General features: G+C 45.4%; 1 protein-coding gene across 1 annotated transcript in view; it reads right to left on the bottom strand.

Moving 5' to 3' along the window:
* SPTBN2 (spectrin beta, non-erythrocytic 2) overlaps positions 1-20,380 on the bottom strand; it is a 168,156-nt gene extending 147,776 nt beyond the window's left edge. Inside the window, exon 1 of the mRNA XM_075569717.1 lies at positions 20,187-20,380. The gene's annotated coding sequence lies outside the window, so the exon portion shown is untranslated. The remainder of the gene's footprint in view (positions 1-20,186) is intronic.
* Between the last annotated feature and the right edge of the window lie 2,478 nt (positions 20,381-22,858).

The following is a 22,858-nucleotide window of genomic DNA, read 5'->3' as shown; positions in this document are numbered from 1 at the left end:
CCTCTGTCCCAAGTGCGATTTCCCAGGCGGCGACCTGATATGGGGAGCCAAGTGTGCGAGATGTGGAGCGCGCTTCTTAAAGCCCGCCCTGCTGCGGCCCACGGCTGTCTCAGAAAAAGATGCGACCGACCCCAATACCTGGGCGGTTGATGCTGCTTGCACAACTACCTCAACTATGGAGGTTCCTGAGGGCCCGTGTGCCCTGACAGATGCTCCCGGGGATCCCAGTACCCCGATGATCCCAGAACGTTCCGAGATGGTTCCAGACCCGGTCCCCGCAGAGGAATCAGAGCCGGTCAGCGAGCCGGAACCAACCCTAGAGCAACCGGGTAAGGTGACTGCCTCGGGTGATGAGGAGCCGCTGTTATTAGAGGCACAGGAGCCGGAACGAACCCTGCTGATTGACGCTGACGACTCGAAAATGATCCAGGTACCTCTCCCCCGCGGAAGTGTCCCTTCCCTCTTCCAGTACCAGCAGCTGTCATCTGTGGTGTTTCGGCCGATGCCGAGTACTCCTACTGATGCTGCCGAGGAACAGACCCTTACCAGTGACGCCGAACGACCCTTTAACCCATTAAACACGTCCCTGTCATTAGGTCACTTTGCTCCTACATGGGACTGACCCTTTAACCCATTAAACACGTCCCTGTCATTAGGTCACTTTGCCCCTACGTGGGACTGACCCTTTAACCCATTAAACACGTCCCTGTCATTGGGTCACTTTGCTCCTACGTGGGACTGACCCTTTAACCCATTAAACATGTGACGGTCATTAGGTCACTTTGCTCCTACGTGGGACTGACCATTTAACCCATTAAACTTGTCCCTGTCATTGGGTCACTTTGCTCCTACGTGGGACTGACCCTTTAACCCATTAAACACGTCCCTGTCATTAGGTCACTTTGCTCCTACGTGGGACTGACCCTTTAACCCATTAAACACGTCCCTGTCATTAGCTCACTTTGCTCCTACGTGGGACTGACCCTTTAACCCATTAAACACGTCCCTGTCATTAGGTCACTTTGCTCCTACGTGGGACTGACCCTTTAACCCATTAAAGACGTCCCTGTCATTAGGTCACTTTGCTGACCCTTTAAACACCTATTCACTTAAAGTGTAAGCTCTTGGGTACAGTGTCTCCCTTTGCCTCATGTTGCCATTTACATGTAAATGGTAAAGCTGTACAGCGCCGCGTCCATTGTTGGCGCTCTATAAATAAAACGAGACATACACCCACATCTTGGCTGTGTTTCCTACATTGCGTCTCATGTGACGGTCATTAGGTCACTTTGCTCCTACGTGGGACTGACCATTTAACCCATTAAACTTGTCCCTGTCATTGGGTCACTTTGCTCCTACGTGGGACTGACCCTTTAACCCATTAAACACGTCCCTGTCATTAGCTCACTTTGCTCCTACGTGGGACTGACCCTTTAACCCATTAAACACGTCCCTGTCATTAGGTCACTTTGCTCCTACGTGGGACTGACCCTTTAACCCATTAAAGACGTCCCTGTCATTAGGTCACTTTGCTGACCCTTTAAACACCTATTCACTTAAAGTGTAAGCTCTTGGGTACAGTGTCTCCCTTTGCCTCATGTTGCCATTTACATGTAAATGGTAAAGCTGTACAGCGCCGCGTCCATTGTTGGCGCTCTATAAATAAAACGAGACATACACCCACATCTTGGCTGTGTTTCCTACATTGCGGTGCGTATTTCCTTCCCGTCACCCTAATATTTACGCCTGTATACCTTGTCTTGGGATTTATAGAACCGCCGCGCTCATTTCTTCCCCGCCATATAAGGAGGCGCGCTTTATAGGGTCAAATGGGACGCCTGCCACCTTATCCCTTCTGGATTTTGTCAGTGGGAAGGGCTTAACCCCTCCCGTGCCAGAGGCGGCAGTGCGGATTTTACACGTCTATATTCAAACTAACAATACATTATCCAGAAATAAGGGTTATTAGGGCACAAGAAATCAGTGGAGGAAGGGCATAGAGAGGGAGACCAGTGTAACATATAAAGCATACAGAGCGATATGATCTGCAGTGATATAAGAACATGGAGAGCAATATAAGAGTATGCAGAGAGATATAATACATTAAATATGCAGAGTGATGTAAAACAGCACACAGAGAGATATAAGAACGCAGAGAGATATAATAACGCAGAGAGATATAATAACACAGAGAGATATAATAACGCAGAGAGATATAATAACGCAGAGATATAATAACACAGAGAGATATAATAACACAGAGAGATATAATAACACAGAGATATAATAGCACAGAGAGATATAATAACGCAGAGAGATATAATAACACAGAGAGATATAATAACGCAGAGAGATATAATAACACAGAGAGATATAAAAACGCAGAGAGATATAATAACAGAGAGATATAATAACACAGAGAGATATAATAACACAGAGAGATATAATAACACAGAGAGATATAATAACGCAGAGAGATATAAGAATGTATCCCTCCCTGCCCGGCTCTGAAGGAAATTACATCAGATGGATATATATATATATATATATATATATATATATATATATATATATATATATATATATATATATATATATATATATATATATATATATATACAGCTCATCCCCCCTATAACGCTGTGCTTTGGGTCCAAAGAATAACATCCCGCGATAAGCGGATCGCGTTACAAATAATGTACAATTGTATGCATTGTACAATAAAGTATTTAGGTTACCAATAATCGTGTTGTAAGCAGGGGTGAGCAAACTTTTTATGCCGAGCCCCCCTTTTCATCCATAAAATTTCTCGGGCCCCCCTCCCCTGCCTGATGTAATCAAAATCACATGAAAAAAAAAAAAAACCCTTTATTAAACGGTATACAATATAAATCCAAATATGTTTAAATACTTACATATTTCAACAGCTCGCACTTGCAAAATTAGGCTGCGTCCACGCTGCCGCTGAGAGCGGTGACATCACCAACTCTCCAAGCATGAGCGCAGGGTGTCCTGCATAATTTTGCAAGCGTGGATCGGGGCTATTTGTGTGTGTGGCTGTGTGTGGCTGTGTGTGTGTATTGACTGCTGCTTAGTGCACATCAAAGTCAATTTTGTTTGTCTCCCCAAGCGCCAAGCGCGGGAGAGAGTACGTGCACAAAGGCAATCCTTTGGGGGGGCATTCATCCACCTCTTTGCTACCTCCCTTCCCTCTCCCCCCCCCCTTTTTTTCTTCCTTCCCCTCCCTGCTTTTTGTCTTGCTATCCCCATTGTCATCCAAACTCCTACCTACAGTATTATTTATTTTTTCCCGTTTTCAATGTTGTGTTTTCACAGTTTTTTTACATTATTTCTGTACATTCATAGTATGAGTGATATAGGTGCAGCCGACCCTTTCACTTGCAGAGGATCGCAGCGAAGCAGGTTGCCAGCGGAGGAGAGCAGGAACACAGCGCTATTGCAGGGCAGACACCGAAGGAGGGGCGTTTGACTTCACCGTGCTCGGGCGTGCTCCTCCCCGTACCTCCGAAGCCCCTGCGCGTGCGCACACACCATCATGTTGCTGCCACCTGCACTATCCTGTTCAGCCACCCGCACACGTCTTCGGCTGCCCGCCCGTGCACATCTTCTTGGCCGCCCCTCGCGCACAGTGTCTGCCGGCCCGCGTACCCAGTTTTCGTCGCACGCCGCCTGCGCCCCCCTAAATAATCTTGCGCCTCATTGCCCCCCCAGTTTGCGCACCACTGCATTACAACACACACTCTCTCAATCAATCACCACATACACACACTCACCACATACACTCAATCAATCACCACACACACACACACACCACATACACTCAATCAATCACCACACACACTCAATCCCCCCCCACACACACACACTCAATCCCCCCCACACACCACACACTCAATCCCCACACACTCACACACTCAATCCCCACACACAATCCCCACACACACAATCCCCCCACACACTCAATCCCCCCACACACACAAACTCAATCACCACACACACTCAAATCACCACACACACACTCAATCCCCCCCCCCACACACACACACACACAATCCCCCCCACACACAATCCCCCCCCCCCACACACACACACTTAATCCCCCCCCACACACACAAACTCAATCCCCACACACACTCAAATCACCACACACACACTCAATCCCCCCCCACACACACACTCACAATCACCCCCACACACACAATCCCCCCCCCACACACACACTCAATCCCCCCACACACACTCGATCCCCCCCCCCACACACACTCAATCCCCCCCCCCACACACACTCAATCCCCCCCCCCACACACACACAAACTCAATCCCCACACAAACACAATCCCCCCCCACACACACAATCCCCCCCCCACACACAAACTCAATCCCCCCCCACACACACACAAACTCAATCCCCACACACACACTCACACTCAAATACTCAAATACACACACACACACTTTCTCCTGGGGGGGGGGGCGACATGCTCCGATCCCCCAACCCCCCATGCTGCTGAAAACTGGTGCGGGAAGCAGACAGGAAAAGAAGGAGGGGCTGTCTGTGTGCAGAGAGAATTCCCGCCCCCTCTGCAAGACACAGACACATAGAAGCAGCAGCACGGAGCTCCTGGCCGCCCGTGCACAGCTCTGCCCGCCCCCAGGTTTCCCTGCAAGCAGCCCGCGCCCCCCCTACATAATCTTGCGCGCCCCACAGTTTGCGCACCGCTGTTGTAAAGTATTCATAATTAGGAAAATTGGGAGCCACGCTTGCATCGCGTTATATGCGGATTCGCGTTGTAGCGGATCGTGTTATAACGGGGTTGAGCTGTACATGGGAGTGCTCAGTCTCTCAGACCTGGTCAGGGTGCTGGGTGCAGACTTGGCTCCGTCTCTCAGACCTACTCAGGGTGCTGGGTGCAGGCTGGGCGCAGTCTCTCAGACATGCTCAGGGTGCTGGGTGCAGGCCGGGCTCAGTGTCTCATACCTGGTCAGGGTGCTGGGTGCAGGCTGGGCTCCGTCTCTCAGACCTGGTCAGGGTGCTGGGTCAGTGCAGGCTGGGCTCAATCTCTCAGACCTGGTCAGGGTGCTGGGTCAGTGCAGGCTAGGCTTTGTCTTTCAGATTTGGTCAGGGTGCTGGGTGCAGGCTGGGCTCAGTCTCTCAGACCTGGTCAGGGTGCTGGGTGCAGGCTGGGCTCAGTCTCTCAGACCTGGTCAGGGTGCTGGGTGCAGGCTGGGCTCAGTCTCTCAGACCTGGTCAGGTTGCTGGGTGCAGGCTGGGCTCAGTCTCTCAGACCTGGTCAGGGTGCTGGGTGCAGGCTGGGCTCAGTCTCTCAGACCTGGTCAGGGTGCTGGGTGCAGGTTGGGCTCAGTCTCTCAGACCTGGTCAGGGTGCTGGGTGCAGGCTGGGCTCAGTCTCTCAGACCTGGTCAGGGTGCTGGGTGCAGGCTGGGTGTAGATATGCAGATAGAATGAGGATGAACACCAGGAACTTTTATAGTACAAACAAGAGCTTATTCACATGTGCTGATTAAGGTTCGCCATACACGGACATACTTCACGTTAGACATATTAACTGGTAACAAATCATAAAGTTACTCTGTGCTTCCTCTCCTGGTAGCTCTCACTCCTACACTGGGGAGGTACTTATGCTTGTTTCCCTTAGTAGTGGTTACATTGGCAATCTCCTGCATAGCGTCAATAACGCCCGATATCAAGTGGGCCCCTGTTGGGAATACATTGTGCATTCTGCGATCAGTATCCCGTACTGTGTCCTGCATACCTCATCCAGGCATATTGGATCGTGAGTTTCCTAAGGAACTTCCAGTGGGGCCGATCCGCTTATGCTCCCAGCACTGAACTCTTAGGCCGGGGGCATGGTCAGCACTTAGACGCTGAGGCGTGCTGATGCTTGTCAGTGAGCCCCTGCAGCCGCAATGAGAACGGCTTTAGAAGGGGCTCGCGCACGCTTCCGCAGGCGTAGTCGCCAATTTTTTTTAGTTTAAGCGCTCACGGGAGCGCAGGGCCAGTCACGGGAGCAATTCGCCCAATGAGGGCGAATCAGCTCCGTGACGTCACTGGCCCGACCCCAAACACGCCCCCGAACGGCACGCGTAGTAAGGCCAGGGAAAGCACCCACTTTCCCTCAGCCTCCGTGCGCCTCCGCACAGCTGGAGTCTCTATGGATTCAGCCTTACTAAGCACAAGCTCACTCCACTTCCCGCATGAGAAAAATCCTGGGCCATTACTATAGGCGCTAACTATATAGGGCATGTTCCTTAACTGAACATAATAAACAGGGACAGGACACTCTTAATACACTTTAACATATTTACAGGACTCACTGGGAGGCCCTCTACCTGAACTCCAAGGAACCTGTTTCTATAATATTGGGTAGAGCAATATGTACCCTTCTATCTCCCTATGGTGACATCACTGGTCATAGGACATCCTACATTACATGGCAGGGAGGGGCAATACCAGAGTGATCTGTAACAGGGGAGTTATCCCTGTTCAGGTAATGTGCCTCTAATCCAGCAGTGTGGTGGTTAACTGCTGGTAGTCAATTAACAAACACCACCTGCCTGATTAGATGGCTTAGAAAAGCCTGTCTTTTGAGACAGGAAGTGAGACTCCTTAGCTCACACCTGAGCTGAACTTGGAGACAAACAGTCTTGAGCCCTGCCAGAAGAAACAGCAGAGCTGCTTTCAAGACACAGGGGAAACTTCTAAACCTGAACTCTGACACACCCTGAGGAAAAGGGAGCTGAACCAGGGACAGAGAAGATTTTCCCTCCGAACCACAAGGAACAGATAAGACTTTCATTTATGAGACTTCTTATATCTACTTATTTCATGCTATATGTTTGAGGCTGGGAGACATGCTTATCTAAGGGAGTTGTGAACTGCATAGTATTTCACTAGAAATACTCCCAAGTGAATAGAAGCTTTGTTTACCCCTTGTTTGGATGGTTTCCTGATGTTAAGGAAACAGGCGCAATAAAAGGCTTATTTAATTTCACTATAATCAGTCTCCCTTGCATACCTCTGTGAGCGTCCGCCTACATATGGTGTCCGAAGTGGGACGAGAGGTGGTCTTTGAAGTTAGAAAGGACCGGAGATTTGTTCTGTGAATTTTTTTTTATGCTTTTTGCCTACAAACAGTCTGAGCAACTTAAAAAAAAAAAAAAGAAAATCTCATGCAGCAGAGATCAGAGTTAAAGTGATACACACTACTGCACTGAAACTTACACTGCACTGAAACTTACAAAACCACAGATGGACTCTTTTCCCCAATCCCAAGAGGAGAGAGAGAGAGACTGCTGAAGCAGGTAAAACCTTATTTGCCTATCACAATAAAGTGTAATATGGTCATTGAAATAGGGGGTTTGCCTTCCAGCCATAGTCAGGGTTCAAGAAGTGAGTTAGCCCTTGAAAGGGATAGGCGTTTGTTATTTTAAAATGTTTAGCTGAAGCAGTGAATACAGATGGTGACCCATGAGCGGTACTGATTCTGCAAGTAAAGGCTGCCACACCGCATAGGACTACCAGTTGTGAATGGAGTATATGCATAAAAATGTGAAAATTGATGCAAGACTGTGCTGAAGCAGGGGAATTTTCAGTAAACAAGTGCTGAGGGTAAAATTGCCTACTAGAAAAAAAGGAATTGCTGAACGGTGTAAAAGGTATCCCAAAGTGTGAAGAGTGAATGTCATAATACCCAAAGTTGAGACTGAACTCAAGCAGAAAACCACATTATTTGGCTGAAGCAGAGAGATTGTACCTAGCAAGTAAATGGTGTAAAGCAAAGAGAAGTTTTTACCTAGCAACTACACATTCAGCATACCTAATGAGAGATTATACCTAGCAAGTAAATGGTGTAAAGCAAATAGACGTTTTTACCTAGCAACTGCACATCTTGTATACCTGATGAGAGAAAATGCATGCACAGTACTGCTGATATTGTAAAATTTACCCAAGAAAAAAAAAGTCTACAGAAATGCCTGTGAGAGCTACGACCTCTACAAGCAAAATATGCCCACCTGTAGGACTACCACAATTGGGGGTTCTAGCAAATACAGTGGCAACAGCTGCAATAGCGCCTCCTGAGGTCAGGAAGAAAATTTCACCTGATAGCCTAAAAATGGAGGACAAGATGCAGCGTTCCTGTAATGAACCCTACCCCACGAAAGAGTGGCCCTTCCAGTCCAAAAAAGAGGAAGACATCTCTTACGGGGAACCCGAACCGAGTCACAGCCACAAAACACCCCAAGAATGGTGGGGGTGCCTGAACTCGGCACGCACCGAAAAGACCGCTCCCTTTGACGAATATGATCAGCGGGAGAAAGAGCGGGAGCAGTGGATCACCGAATATTTCCGTCAGCTATTACAGTTGCAAGAAAAGCCGGGTGGATCCAGTGACGCTGCTAAAATTTCAAATGAAGATGGAGACCCCAGTATCCCTGAAGGGACGGTGTCATCCAAAACAAAAAGGCGAAAAAAGAAAAGCGGTTCTTCATGTACCGTGGAAGGAACAGACACGTCCGCAGATCCTGTGGAGAAAAAGGGGGACTGAGATGCCCTGCAGCCTAGAGAAAATGGAGAATTCATCCCTCGGATAACCGAATATCCAGAGGGCCCAAGGCAGAAGCCGTGTACCCCAAAGAAGTGTCTGTCCGGTGCCAACAGTGAGGAACCCTCAACCAGTCATCCCAGGGAAGCAGAGCCGGAACCAGTGAGTGACGATCCCTTGACCAGCCCTGAAGACGCCCTGAAAATTGCCAGATGTGACTCTGATCTACTTCAAGAACACTTGAAACTTGAGAGGGAAGATAATGCTGAGTTACAGAAGACGGTGCTCGCAATGTACTCTGAATCTGGAACAGAATTGGACGATCTCAAGACTGAGCTAGATACTGCAAACGCTACTATTTCCGGCATGGATGAAAAGCAAAGCCAATCTGATAAAATGATGACTAAGCTGAAGCGGAAGTATGAGGAGGCACTAAAGCAGATGACAGTCGTTCAGCAGGAGGTTCACACACTTCGCGTAGAGCTGAATGCCTCACAACAGGAGGTCAACAATGTCCGGACAGAGGTGGACGTATCTCAGAAAGAGGTTCAGACACTCCGCAGAGCACTGGATGCCTCACATCATGAGACCAACAGCTGCCGCACAGATCTGGAAGTTTCCAGAAAGGAACTACACAGTCTCACTGAGGAGCTGGACATTTCTAAAGAAACAATTGTCAATCTTAATACAGATCTCCAAGTCTCCCAGAAGGAGCTTCAGACCCTCAACCTAGAGAAGGAAGTCTCACGCCAGGAGACTGTCATTCTCAAAGCAGATGTGCGTAAGTGGAAGGAGGACTGCAAGGAGGCCCTGAATAGTACAGAGACTGAAAAAGGAGAAAATTTAAGATTACAAAGAAAAAACTTAAAACTCAAAGAAGAAAATTTTAATTTGACAAATGACGTCAAGGAAAAAAAGGAAAAGCTGCACGAGCTTAAAGAAATAAATAGACTTTTGGAAGGTGAGAAGTTTGAAGCAGAGCACCGACTGCAGAACCAACTGCAAGGTCTGCGTAAGCACCTCAAGAAGGCCGAGGAGAAGCAGCGAACTCTGCAGGAAGACAATCTGCAGGCTGTTAAAGAAATTCAAGTGCTGCAGGAACGTCTGATTACCCAGTATGTCCCCGCAAAGCAGCATGAGAAACTGAAGGCTACCCTGAGCATCACCAAAGCAACGCTAAAAGCCAAGCTTAGAACCCAGGTGACGCGGCAGAAAAGGGAGCACAAGAAGGTCCAGAAACAGAAACAAGTAACTGTGGACCAAGCAAAGAAGTTCATAGTGCTTCACAATGCAATAAAAATGTGGAAGCAAGCTCAGAGAAAGCAAAGCATGCAAATAAATTCCCTGAGAAGAGACTTGCAAGACGCACTCAAAAAACAGGGATCTCTCGCGGATGAGATTACAGTCCTACAAGGACAAGTATTGACCCTGACTAAGCGTCAGTATCCCACAGCCTCAAAAACCCATGAAGACAAGGGTACAGTGAGAGCTGGGAATACCGCTCATCTGAAAGACAAGGTTGCAAAATTTGAACCACCTAAACAAGCACTAGCAAAACCTTCAGCCACCCAACAGGCAACAAAAGAAGGTACACGTGCTGAATCAAAACCAGAAGAATCCTTAGCTGATGAAGCTGAAAAGATGGGACATTCTCTGGAAGTGGGTGTGGAATTGCAAATTAACCCCAAAGAGGCTGAACTAGCAACCCCATTGAGTGGGAAAAGGGCAGAGAGACAACTTCAAGAGCGGAAAACTCAAAGGGCTGTTTTTAAACGCTCTGCAACTGCTGCCATACAGTATGCCTACAATAAGACGAGCACCCGACGCGAGGGAAATCTCATGACCGCGCACGTAGCAAAAAGACTATACTTAGAAAAAGTCCTCCTCGAGCGACTGAGGAGTGCTGATTTCAAGCACCTTTGGGTGGAGACACGAATAAACTGGAGAAAGGGCTCCAATCCCAGCAGGACTAAGGGTTCTCTTCCTCCATCCACACTCATTCAAGTCACAGAGATATCTAGAATGAGAGTGGAAGGATGGGCTTTGGCCGTGGGAAGCCCGAGCTTCCCACAAACAGGGGAGGTATGTAACAGGGGAGTTATCCCTGTACAGGTAATATGCCTCTAATCCAGCAGTGTGGTGGTTAACTGCTGGTAGTCAATTAACAAACACCACCTGCCTGATTAGATGGCTTAGAAAAGCCTGTCTTTTGAGACAGGAAGTGAGACTCCTTAGCTCACACCTGAGCTGAACTTGGAGACAAACAGTCTTGAGCCCTGCCAGAAGAAACAGCATAGCTGCTTTAAAGACACAGGGGAAACTTCTAAACCTGAACGCTGACACACCCCGAGGAAAAAGGAGCTGAACCAGGAACAGAGAAAATTTTCCCTCCGAACCACAAGGAACAGATAAGACTTTCATTTATGAGACTTCTTATATCTGCTTAATTCATGCTATATGTTTGGGGCTGGGAGACATGCTTATCTAAGGGAGTTGTGAACTGCATAGTATTTCACTAGAAATTCTCCCAAGTGAATAGAAGCTTTGTTTACCCCTTGTTTGGATGGTTTCCTGATGTTAAGGAAACAGGCGCAATAAAAGGCTTATTTAATTTCACTATAATCAGTCTCCCTTGCATACCTCTGTGAGCGTCCGCCTACATGATCCCACCCAGTTAACCCATTAAGGCCATTAACCCATTGCACTAATTAGTGGTCCCTAGAAGGGGGGGGAGCTACAAAACCATGCAGAGTGATAAAATAGTATGACGTGATACAGTAACATGCAGAGTGATACAATAACACGCAGAGTGATACAGTAACACGCAGAGTGATACAATAACATGCAGAGAGATAGAATAACACGCAGAGTGATAGAATAGTATGATGTGATAAAGTAACACGCAGAGTGATACAATAACATGCAGAGAGATAGAATAACACGCAGAGTGATACAATAACACACAGAGTGATAGAATAGTATGACGTGATACAGTAACACGCAGAGTGATACAATAACATGCAGAGTGATACAATAACACGCAGAGTGATAGAATAGTATGACGTGATACAGTAACACACAGAGTGATACAATAACACACAGAGTGATAGAATAGTATGACGTGATACAGTAACATGCCAAGTGATACAATAACATGCAGAGTGATACAATAACACGCAGAGAGATAGAATAGTATGATGTGATACAGTAACATGCCGAGTGATACAATAACATGCAGAGTGATAGAATAGTATGATGTGATACAGTAACATGCCGAGTGATACAATAACATGCAGAGAGATACAATAACGCACAGAGTGATACAATAACACACAGAGTGATACAATAACATGCTGTGATACAATAACATGCAGAGTGATAGAATAGTATGATGTGATACAGTAACATACCGAGTGATACAATAACACACAGAGTGATATAATAACACACAGAGTGATACAATAACACACAGAGTGATACAATAACATGCTGTGATACAATAATACGCAGAGTGATGCAATAACACGCAGAGTGATGCAATAACACGCAGAGTGATATAATAGTATACAGAGTTAGGCCGCGCTTATAGTGCGCGCGATGGCGACGCGATGGATGACGTCACCCGTTGCCGTCGCCGCTAGCGAAAGTTGTAATTCGCTTTCCGGCGACGTCACGGCGACCAGGTCTTTGATTGGTTCAGAGGCGGTCACATGTGGCGACAGCCTCTGAAAAATCAAATTTGACCGGCTTAAAGAATTCGCGACGCCAGCGTCGTGCTTACTATAAACTCACGCGACGGCGGCAATACATTTGTTTTGCCATGGCGTCGCCACCGCCAGCACTATAAGCGCAGCCTTAGGCTAAGGCCCCGCTCCCTCAGTCAGCGCGCCCGCACTGCAGACAGGCGGGGCGCTGACAGACACAGACCGCGATATGCGGTCTGTAGGGAGCGGGAGCCGGAGCGGGAGGGAGGGGGGCGGGATCTGATCGTGGTGCCGTCCACCCCCCCACACACATACATACACACACACACACAGACATACATACACACACACACACACACACACATATACATATACACATACATACATATACACACACACTTTAACCTGCTGCTCCTTCCCTGCTCCCCGCCCAAGGCGCCTCCCATCTAGCTCCTTCCCTCCCCTCCTCCCCATTGGCTGACTCGCGTACCATGTGACGCGTCGCCACACGGGAACACAATTCTCTGGTATCCCCTGCTGGCTGACGCGTCACAGTACGTAGTCAGTTGGCAGTGAGGAGGGACTGGGACCGGATCGTGAGGCTAAACAGCAATAGTGAGTTGCGCTCACGCGGCCGTCCGCGCCACCGGGCGCAGCGGGTCCCAGCCCTTACACAATAACATGCAGAGTGATTTAATAGCATGCAGTGATACAATAATATGCAGAGTGATTTAATAGCATGCAGTGATACAATAATATGCAGAGTGATTTAATAGCATGCAGTGATACAATAACATGCAGAGTGATTTAATAACCTGTATTACAGAACAATAGAATAAATGGATAACTACTAACAGTTACTTGCTAGCCAGGATCTCTTTGTGTACACACAGGAGTACCAATACTTTTATTTAACAAACCAGGGTATACAGCTACTTTTTACACAAGGAGTATAAGTACTGTGTATTTCCTAACCAGGATTATCAGTACTATGTATTTCCTAACCAGGAGTATTAGTACTATTTAAGGCAGTTTCACTAAAGTTTAGTATGCGTGATATTCAGCTGTCCAATAGGCCGTCAGTCACCTGTTAATATGTCACTGTGTCACTCAATTAAAATCCCTGTGTCTATAAACTCGTCATGCTACTTAATCCAATTAGGCAAAGCCTGAAACAGACAGAGGTTGGCATGTCATATATAGCTAAGGAATGAATTAATAAGTGACACAGACAGCCTCCCCCTCGCCCCGCAGGGTGACACAGACAGAAGGGAGCTATGAGTCTGTCCCTCCCCCCGCAGGGTGACACAGTGACACAGACAGAAGGGAGCTATGAGTCTGTCCCTCCCCCCGCAGGGTGACACAGTGACACAGGCAGAAGGGAGCTATGTGTCTGTCCCTCCCCCCGCAGGGTGACACAGTGACACAGACAGAAGGGAGCTATGAGTCTGTCCCTCCCCCCGCAGGGTGACACAGTGACACAGACAGAAGGGAGCTATGAGCCTGTCCCTCCCCCCGCAGGGTGACACAGACAGAAGGGAGCTATGAGTCTGTCCCTCCCCCCGCAGGGTGACACAGTGACACAGGCAGAAGGGAGCTATGTGTCTGTCCCTCCCCCCGCAGGGTGACACAGACAGAAGGGAGCTATGAGTCTGTCCCTCCCCCCGCAGGGTGACACAGTGACACAGACAGAAGGGAGCTATGAGTCTGTCCCTCCCCCCGCAGGGTGACACAGTGACACAGACAGAAGGGAGCTATGAGTCTGTCCCTCCCCCAGCAGGGTGACACAGTGACACAGACAGAAGGGAGCTATGAGTCTGCCCCCCCCCCCGCAGGGTGACACAGTGACACAGACAGAAGGGAGCTATGAGTCTGCCCCCCCCCCCGCAGGGTGACACAGTGACAGACAGAAGGGAGCTATGAGTCTGCCCCCCCCCCCCCCCCCCAGGGTGACACAGTGACACAATAAAATGATTCCCCCTTTCTGTTACTATCACCATTAAAATAAATCCCAAGTCCCTCTTAGCAGTATATATGGGATTTGCTTAAAAGATAATAAGTCTCACAGTATCAAATATTTAATAGGATTTTCAAAATCAGCCCCCAAATCCTGACCCCAAAACTCCCACATGCTGCTCTCATTGGGGTCTGGAGAAAGAATCGGTCCTAAATGAGGTTAATTAAGCAGCAGTGACCCCAAAGCCACAGTGACCAGAAGCTGACTTACAAGGTGTTAATTAGGGGAATTCACAACAGCGACCATATTTAAGAGACCCAGCAAACATTATTTGACGGGGATATATCTCAGGGGTGGGAAACTGCAGGAGGGTGACGGTGACGTTTGAGATTAAGGTGAAAAATAGGGGTCAGTCTATGGGATTTCTCATAGGGGAAAATGCATGAGCTTTCTGATTTGGAAAAGGATATGGGAGTTATCATTAGGAATGTAAAAGATATTTATAACAGGAGACATTATTACATGGATTTTCTAATAGGGGAAGTAAAGAGGATTTCTAATATAGGAATACGTTTTAAGAGGGTCTGCAGATATATATATTTTTTTCCAGATTAGAAAGAAGGATTTTGAATACCAAAGAAGGCAACAAAATCCACTTTATTTAGGTTTTGTAAACAAGTTGTCTAGTGTTGAAAATCCCAAAGCCTTAGGAGGGTTTATAGGGGGATATCCATCTAGACAGAATTACCTAAATAAGATTATAGGCAAAAATATAAACCCCTTTGATGCTAGTGAGGCCTTCATCAGATTTCCCCATATACTACCATTTTACACACATTAGCTGACCCTATAGATTTTAATAGGATCACCTATACAAATAATTTGCCACATACTGCGTGGGATATGTTCTGTGGGGTTATTCTGCTGCTTTTTGGGGTCTAGGATTTTGAGGCTGAATTTGCAAATCTCATTAATAAACATCTTATACTATAGTACTTACATTACAGATGTGAGTCTAGGGGTTATAAGATGAGGGCTTCCATGTGTACTTCAAATCAGACAGACAGACCGATACAGATGGATAAATAGATATTATATATATTTCTTTTTTTGAGCACTATACCATGAATATACAGGGAGTCCTCGCTGTCCAACGTTTCACTTTACAACGAATGGCATATCCAACTCTTTACAATGCAACCCTAAAGGCCGTTTTACGACGCAGGAATGCGTTATCCGACGCCGGAATGCGTTATCCGGCGCTCACCGCCACTGATTAACATGGGACTCACTTTACAGCGGTTTCACTATCCAACGCTACTTCCAGAACGGATTCCGGTGGATAACCGAGGACTGTATGTACTGTAATAATATGCAGAACTATATAATATGTAGTGATCTAAATCCCTTCAGAGTGATATAATAACATGCAGTGCGATATAACATGTGGAGTGATATAATAACATGCAGTGCGATATAACATGTGGAGTGATATAATAACATGCAGTGCGATATAACATGTGGAGTGATATAATAACATGCAGTGCGATATAACATGTGGTGTGATATAATAACATGCAGTGCGATATAACATGTGGTGTGATATAATAACATGCAGTGCGATATAACATGTGGAGTGATATAATAACATGCAGTGCGATGTAATAATATGCAGAGTGATATAATAACATGCAGTGTGGTATAATATGTGGAGTGATATAATAACACGCAGTGTGATATAACATGTGGTGTGATATAATAACATGCAGTGTGATATAACATGTGGAGCGATGTAATAATATGCAGATATCTTGACATGCAGAACGATATAATAACATGCAGTGTGATGTAATAATATGCAGAGTGATATAATAACATGCAGTGTGGTATAATATGTGGAGTGATATAATAACACGCAGTGTGATATAACATGTGGTGTGATATAATAACATGCAGTGTGATATAACATGTGGAGCGATGTAATAATATGCAGATATCTTGACATGCAGATTCGATATAATAACATGCAGTGTGATGTAATAATATGCAGAGAGATATAATAGCACAGATTGATATAATAACATGCAGAGGCATATGATAACATTCAGAGCTATAATAATGCGCAGAGATATAATAGCACGCAGAGGCATATGATAATAACGCGCAGAGAGATATAACAGCACACAGATTGATATAATAACATGCAGAGGCATATGATAACACGCAGAGCTATAATAATGCGCAGAAATATAATAACACGCAGAGGCATATGATAATAACGCGCAGAGAAATATAATAGCACGCAGAGATATAACAACACGCAGAGTGATATAATAATGTGCATAGCGATGTAATAACACGCAGAGATATAATAACGCGCAGAGAGATATAATAACATGCAGAGAGATATAATAACGTGCAGAGAGATATAATAACACGCAGAGAGCTATAATAACACGCAGAGATATATAATAACTCGCAGAGATATTTAATAACGCGCAGAGATATAATAACACGCAGAGAGATATAATAATGCGCAGAGAGATATAATAACGCGCAGAGAGATATAATAACGCGCAGAGATATAATAACGCGCAGAGATATAATAACGCGCAGAGATATAATAACGCGCAGAGATATAATAACGCGCAGAGAGATATAATAACACACAGAGATATAATAACACGCAGAGATATAATAACGCGCAGAGATATAATAACACGCAGAGCGATATAATAACGTGCAGAGATATAATAACACGTAGAGAGATATAATAACACGCAGAGAGATATAATAATGCACAGAGCAATATAATAACACGCAGACTGATATAATAACGCGCAGAGATATAATAACGCGCAGAGATATAATAACACGCGCAGAGATATAAGAATGCACAGAGATATAATAACACGCAGAGAGATATAATAACACGCAGAGAGATATAATAACACGCAGAGAGATATAATAACGCGCAGAGATATAATAACACGCAAAGAGATATAATAACGCGCAGAGAGATATAATAACGCGCAGAGATATATAATAACGTGCAGAGATATAATAACACGCAGAGATATAATAACACGCAGAGAGAGATATAATAACACGCAGAGAGATATAATAACACGCAGAGAGATATAATAACGCGCAGAGAGATATAATAACACGCAGAGATATAATAACACGCAGAGAGAGATATAATAACACGCAGAGAGATATAATAACACGCAGAGAGATATAATAACGCGCAGAGAGATATAATAACGCGCAGAGAGATATAATAACGCGCAGAGATATAATAACACGCAGAGAGATATAATAACGCGCAGAGATATAATAACGCGCAGAGAGATATAATAACACGCAGAGATATAATAACACACAGAGATATAATAACACGCAGAGAGATATAATAACACGCAGAGAGATATAATAACGCGCAGAGATATAATAACATGCAGAGAGATATAATAACGCGCAGAGATATAATAACGTGCAGAGATATAACGCGCAGAGATATAATAACGCGCAGAGATATAATAACGCGCAGAGATATAATAACGCGCAGAGATATAATAACGCGCAGAGATATAATAACGCGCAGAGATATATAACACACAGAGATATAATAACGCGCAGAGTGATATAATAACGCGCAGAGATATATAACACACAGAGATATAATAACGCGCAGAGAGATATAATAACGCGCAGAGATATAATAACGTGCAGAGATATAACGCGCAGAGATATAATAACGCGCAGAGATATAATAACGCGCAGAGATATAATAACACGCAGAGAGATATAATAACGTGCAGAGATATAATAACACGCAGAGATATAATAACGCGCAGAGATATAATAACACGCAGAGAGATATAATAACACGCAGAGAGATATAATAACGCGCAGAGAGATATAATAACGCGCAGAGATATAATAACGCGCAGAGATATAATAACGCGCAGAGATATAATAACACGCAGAGATATAATAACACGCAGAGAGATATAATAACACGCAGAGATATAATAACGCGCAGAGATATAATAACACGCAGAGATATATAATAACACGCAGAGATATAATAACACGCAGAGAGATATAATAACGCGCAGAGATATATAATAACACGCAGAGAGATATAATAACATGCAGAGATATAATAACACGCAGAGAGATATAATAACACACAGAGATATAATAACGCGCAGAGAGATATAATAACGCGCAGAGATATAATAACACGTAGAGCGATATAATAACGCGCAGAGATATAATAACACGCAGAGATATAATAATGCGCAGAGATATAATAACATGCAGAGAGATATAATAACACGCAGAGAGATATAATAACACGCAGAGAGATAATAACGCGCAGAGTGATATAATAACACAGAGAGAGATATAATAACGTGCAGAGAGATATAATAACACGCAGAGAGATATAATAACACAGAGAGAGATATAACATGCAGTGTGATATAATAACACGCAGAGATATATAACATGCAGTGTGATATAATATATAATAACATGCATAATTTACAGAGCCATATAATATAAATATAATGCTTACATTACAGATGTGAAACAAGGGGTTATATGGATGAGGGCTTTCATGTTTACTTCCAATCAGATAGAAACAGACAGATAAAACACATGGTTGATACATAGACAGATGGGTATATAGTCAGGTAAGTACATAGACGATAGATAGACCGATACTTAGATAATAGATAAATCAATTTATTTATGTATGCATCTTACCTCTCTGTATATCTCTGTGGGAATTGCTATAAAAGATGAAAGCGCTCAGCCCTATAACCGCTTGCCTGACATTTATAATGTCTGTTTCATAATATAACATGTTTAATATGATTTGCAAAAAAACGGAATATACCCCACACATTATTTACATTATGGGCTTGGGAAGTTAGCGGCCCTACATGGGAGAAGACAGCTGCACGGATCCCAAAGTCACAGTGATCAGGAGCCGTTATAAGGGCTTCATAAGGGGAACTCACAAAGCTGGCCATATTTAAGACACCCCAGCAAAAACTGCTTCATTTTCTACTGGAAACCACTGGAGGATTTGGGGATTAAGGTGAAAAGGGGAAAAAGATGATGTTTGGTTTACAGAAATTATATATATAACATGGGGGTGTATATTTAACCCCTTCAACCCCTTCAATAACACATTAACCCCTTCAACCCATTCAATAACACATTCATCTTTGTCTATCTATCTATCTTTTATTTTTTTTAGTGGGGCTATATATGCACATTTACATATTCACTTACAGACAATGCCCCTCTGTCATTAAAATGGTTGAGTGCCCCAAATATCACCTATCCCCTATTTCAAAGCATGTATATGCCAAATAATAAAGGATTATTATTATTGTTTATTTGTAACACACATTCCGCAGCCTAAACGCTTCCAACACCCCCCCAAACAATAGCAGGTAAACCCCAAACCCAGCCAACCCTACAAAGAGCAAGACTCCGGCCGTGTATATTCCGAATATATTCGCCACATACAAATAAAAATAAACGCAGCATTATAAAAACAGGAGGCTCCCGATGAATGAATCAAAACAGGCTGCGGGGGGGGGGAAAGCAGGGCAAACGGTGGGGCAAATTCCCGGGTCCCGTAAAAAACAACAAACCCCTATTGTTTATCCATCAATAGCACATGAGCGAACACATTGAAAGAGCAGATTTGCCTTGTAACGTAGCGGATATTTCATTCAATTAAACTGTATCAGTGAATAATATTTCAGATCAGGGATCGCAGGCAGTTGACGGAATGTTATAAGGGAAAAGAAGCGACATTGTATCCGATCGATAGCAGGAAAGCCTTATTTGTACAAGCCAGGCTGCTGCTCTGTTTCTATCAAAGGATGGGTTGGAGACAGAATGAACATACCTTTGTAATGGAGAAGGCGAGGGAGCGTGGTTATACCGTGGAGGAAAGCGACGCGGCGAGTTGCATCCTACAAGAAGCAGCATTAAACGTCGGTGCTTTTAGGGGAAGAATGGGATTAGAATGGTACGGGGAGAGCTTGTTTGTGAGCCGGTACTGGGAATAGCCAGGGGAGAAAGGGAGGGATTTAATGAAATCAGATGTCACAGCTACAGAAAGGATGGAGGGGGAGGGACCCTGTGTGTACGGAGGGAGAGAGAGAATGGAGGGAGGGAGGATGGAGAGAGGGAGAAAAGAAGGATGAGAGAACAATGAGAGAAAGAGAGAGAGAGAGAGAATAAGAGAGAGAGAGAACAATGAGAGAGAATAAGGATATGAGAGAGTATAGCAATGAAAAAGAGAGGCGCGGAAGAGAGAGAATAAGAGGGAGAAAGAGAGAGAGATTTAGAGAGAGAATAAAGATATGAGAGAGTATAAGAAGGAGAACCCCTCAGCCCTAAGAAGGGGTGGCCTGGCCAGGGGGGGGGGGGGGGGGGCAGGCTCCCCCCTTGACTTTCCCCTCCCCCTCTTCTGATAGGGTTACATTAGGGCCGTGAGGTTGGCGCGTCGCGCAGTGGGTGTGGCGTCTTGAGGGGGTTAGCGTTGAAATAGGCAAGCGGGGGGTGAGGAGGAGTGTTCTCCTCCCCACTGCTCGCCCCCCTTCCCACTGCTCTCCCCCCTCCCTACTGTTCTCCCCCCCTTCCCACTGTTCTCCCCCTTCCCACTGTTCTCCCCCTCCCCACTGTTCTCCCTCCCTCTGGCTGGGGTGTAAGTGCTGGGTAACGGCGGCTGGTTGGGGGGGTAAGTGCTGGGTAACAGCGGCTGGTTGGGGGTGTAAGTGCTGGGTAACAGAGCCTGGTTGGGGGGGGGGTAAGTGCTGGGTAACGGTGGCTGGTTGGAGGGGGTAAGTGCTGGGTAACGGAGGCTGGTTGGGGGGGGTAAGTGCTGGGTAACGGCGGCTGGTTGGAGGGGGTAAGTGCTGGGTAATGGAGGCTGGTTGGGGGGGTAAGTGCTGGGTAACGGCGGCTGGTTGGGGGGGTAAGTGCTGGGTAACGGCGGCTGGTTGGGGGGGGGTAAGTGCTGGGTAACAGAGCCTGGTTGGGGGGGGGGGGTAAGTGCTGGGTAACGGCGGCTGGTTGGAGGGGGAGGTAAGTGCTGGGTAACAGAGGCTGGTTGGGTGGGTAAGTGCTGGGTAACGGGGGCAGGTTGGGGGGGGGGGGGTAAGTGCTGGGTAACCTTGCCAGACTGGGCTCTATGGGACGCTACTACCCAGTGCTGGCAATTATTGGCCAGTGGTCAGTGGCAGGGCCCATTGTGCTGTGGGTAACTGGGGCCCATTCCAGCTGGTGGATCATTCAAGCATCCAGGGTTGAGAGAGAGAGAGAGAGAGAGAGAGAGAGAGAGAGAGAGAGAGAGAGAGAGAATAAGGATATGAGAGAGAGAGAATAAAGATATGAGAGAGAGAGAGAGAGAATAAGGATATGAGAGAGAGTATAAGGATATGAGAGAGAGAGAGAGAGAATAAGGATATGAGAGAGAGAGAATAAAGATATGAGAGAGAGAGAGAGAGAGAAAGAGAGAGAGAGAGAATAAGGATATGAGAGAGAGAATAAGGATATGAGAGAGAGAGAGAGAATAAGGATATAAGAGATAGAGAGAGAGAGAATAAGGATATGAGAGAGAGAGAGAGAGAGAGAGAATAAGGATATGAGAGAGAGAGAGAGACAGAGAGAGAGAGAGAGAGAGAATAAGGATATGAGAGAGAGAGAGAATAAGGATATGAGAGAGAGATAATAAGGATATGAGAGAGAGAGAGAGAGAATAAGGATATGAGGGAGAATAAGGATATGAGAGAGAATAAGGATATGAGAGAGAGAATAGGGATATGAGAGAGAGAGAGAGAGAGAATAAGGATATGAGAGAGAGAGAGAATAAGGATATGAGAGAGAGAATAAGGACACGAGAGAGAGAATAAGGATATGAGAGAGATAGAATAAGGATATGAGAGAGAGAGAGAGAGAGAATAAGGATATGAGAGAGAGAGAGAATAAGGATATGAGGAAGAGAGAGAGAGAATAAGGATATGAGGAAGAGAGAGAGAATAAGGATATGAGGAAGAGAGAGAGAATAAGGATATGAGGAAGAGAGAGAGAGAATAAGGACATGAGAGAGAGAATAAGGATATGAGAGAGAGAATAAGGATATGAAAGAGAGAGAGAGAATAGGATATGAGAGAGAATAAGGATATGAGAGAATAAGGATATGAGAAGAGAATAAGGATATGAGAGAGAGAGAATAAGGATATGAGAGAGAGAGAATAAGGTTATGAGAGAGAGAGAGAGAGAGAGAGAGAGAGAGAGAGAATAAGGATATGAGAGAGAGAGAATAAGGATATGAGAGAGAGAGAATAAGGATATGAGAGAGAGAGAGATAAGGATATGAGAGAGAGAGAGAATAAGATATGAGAGAATAAGGATATGAGAGAATAAGGATATGAGAGAGAGAGAATAAGGATATGAGAGAGAGAGAGAGAGAATTAAGGATATGAGAGAGAATAATGATATGAGAGAGAGAATAAGGATATGAGAGAGAGAGAGAAGTATGAGAGAGAGAGAATAAGGATATGAGAAGAGAGA

The sequence above is a fragment of the Ascaphus truei genome, chromosome 14 (genome assembly GCF_040206685.1).
Source record: "Ascaphus truei isolate aAscTru1 chromosome 14, aAscTru1.hap1, whole genome shotgun sequence".
In the NCBI taxonomy this organism is placed as follows: domain Eukaryota; kingdom Metazoa; phylum Chordata; class Amphibia; order Anura; family Ascaphidae; genus Ascaphus; species Ascaphus truei.
The sequence above is the reverse complement of the archived record's forward strand: the minus strand, read 5'-3'. Positions and strand labels throughout refer to the sequence as shown.